Here is a 2500-nt window from a genome sequence, read left to right as displayed (position 1 = left end):
AATATTTTCCAACGCAATCTTTTTGTTTCCGGAATGACATAAAGAGTTGGCCTTTTCCAATTGATTTCTTCGCGTACGGATCTGCACTGTCTCATTGAAACATGTCATTAAGTTGAAGGATAGGATGACTTTCGTTTTTTCTCATCCAGTAAATCCAAAAAATATTTGTTGAGTAGTAAAAAAGGGGGCACCCGGGTTCGAACCGGGGACCTCTCGATCTGCAGTCGAATGCTCTACCACTGAGCTATACCCCCAGATGAAAAACTTTTACCAATTTTGGGTTCTTATAGGTGATAACCTCAATTGTTACAACCAATGCAAGTTGAGAGTTAAGATTGTTTGTCAAATAGATGTTTCAAGTCAGTCATTTATATCAGACAATTTCATTGATCTAATTGGAAAAGGTGACGTGGACATATTGATAAGACTTCGATTGTATAATGACAAACTTCTCCACCCTCAATGTGGTGGTGCGAACTGGGTCGTATTAAAAGAAATTGAAATCCCAATATTGCAGACGATTCCATACACTTGGTTGAATTTTGATGTTTTGTAAGATTTCTTTTTTCACTTGGAGCAAAAAGGGCCTAGCTTTATGAGTTGAAATTTCACAAATCTGAAGCAAGAGCCTCCATAGCTCAGTGGTTAGAGCACTGGTCTTGTGGGAATGGTCGAGTGGACCTTTACATGACAGGACGTTGTTTTTGTGTACTGTGAAAATATTACTCTATTATAAGTTATTGCTCGGATTACCAAGCTGAAATATGGAATATTAACATTCTAACTTGTTTTAGAAGTAAGTTCTTTTCATTGATATTGAAAAACCGTCGTTTGTAACTGTTTGAAATATTGTAAATATTGTTAGATTGAAAGAGGCTACCCGAGGGTGAATTGTAATACTGTTTTGAATTAGATCTACAATGGAGAAACTTCCATCTTTATTGATGAGTACTATAGAAAATGCATGCGAACAATTTCGGAATATCACATTTACTGTTCATGGTGAAAATGACAGAGCTCGTATATCTATAGTTTTTACAAATCAAGATAGCAATAAAAGTAAAAGGAAATCAAATTCTACCGTCAATCGTGACAAAAAACGGATGAAAGAATATAACAATGATAATGTAAATATTTCTAATATTGAGAATCATACAGATCTGATTTGTTCAGATAGTTCATCTGATAATAATCAAATACCGAGTGGAAAGGTATCGACAAATACCTCAGATATAATGGACTTTGAAGATAACCCGTCTGAGGCCTCAGCTACTACAGGTAACATTGAAATTATAGAAAGTCCAAATATAGAACTGTCTATCGATACAGGTAATGAATTGTCTATGTCATCAACCTGTGTAACGAGTAAAATTGTAAACAATGTAAATAAAAGTAAAGAAAGACTATCTGTTGATAGAATTGAAAAGAATAAGTGTACAGTAGGAGAAGAAAATTTAGTAACAAAATTTACAATTAGTGAAAAGGATAATAGTGATATTGTATCTACTCCATCAACATGTGATAAATTGAAAGAACATGATAATACCGTACAAGAAAGTAGACTTATTAGTAAACTTGTTTTGAAACAAAACCGATGTGGTATGGACATATTAATTGGAAGAACGCAAAGAGGACGTCTGATATTATTTCATATGGCCCATAAAGAGTTTGAAGTTGTCCTTCGCGGAGAACGAGATTACCGTTTATTCAACAAAGTGCTAAACGAGGATTTTCAAGATGTAAGAACAACAAAACTAATGACTGATGCAGTGAGTGAAGGAATACTAGAGATGGGGAAAATTGTGAAAATTAAAAAACTGTAACTTTTATAAGTATTTTGTAATTTGTTTTTGTAGTGAGAAAGTGTGTATGTTTCTGTGAGAAAATGGAAAAAAGGGTTTTGCTGAATAATGATAATTATATTGTGATGTTGTTTGTTTGTCTTATTTTTTTCGATAATTGACTTGATATTTAATACTTTTGATTTTATTTGCCTGGTGGAATGGAGACCAGCCCTGTGCGAACCATTATTTCGATTGTATCAATTTTCGTCATATGTCGGACAATAAGACTGTACAAACACTTAACTCTTTGATTTTTTCTTTGTATTCAGTGTAAGCTTTTTATAATTTTGAATGTATGAGCTGAATGGTTGATTAGAAAGAGATTGAATATAATAATAGGGATATGATGTTTTTTCTATAGAAAATGATATATATATAAGAATATGAGTATACACAAATTGATCATCAGACAATCATGTTCGTGACAAATATTTCACGCAATATAGCTAATGTTTTATTTATGATTCATTTCAGAGAAAGGACAATAACTAATGACAATGTTTTTTATTTTTGTGTAATTGAAACTGTGATATGTATATACAAATTGTGAATATAATAAAGATAAAAAAAAAAGAGCACTGGTCTTGTAAACCAGGGGTCGTGAGTTCGATCCTCACTGGGGGCTTAGGAGATAATATTCACAACTCCCCAAGTTT

At 32.8% G+C, this 2500-nt stretch overlaps 1 non-coding gene across 1 annotated transcript; it reads right to left on the bottom strand.

Annotated features, from left to right (window-relative positions):
- Window positions 1–182: 182 nt before the first annotated feature.
- On the bottom strand, window positions 183–254 carry Trnac-gca (transfer RNA cysteine (anticodon GCA)). Its single transcript has one exon. It is a non-coding gene; the product is annotated as a tRNA-Cys (tRNA).
- Window positions 255–2500: the final 2246 nt, after the last annotated feature.

This window comes from Mytilus californianus, unplaced genomic scaffold (assembly GCF_021869535.1).
Source record: "Mytilus californianus isolate M0D057914Y unplaced genomic scaffold, xbMytCali1.0.p SCAF_4, whole genome shotgun sequence".
In the NCBI taxonomy this organism is placed as follows: Eukaryota; Metazoa; Mollusca; class Bivalvia; order Mytilida; family Mytilidae; genus Mytilus; species Mytilus californianus.
Note: the sequence above shows the minus strand (reverse complement) of the source record. Positions and strands in the feature narration are given on the sequence as shown.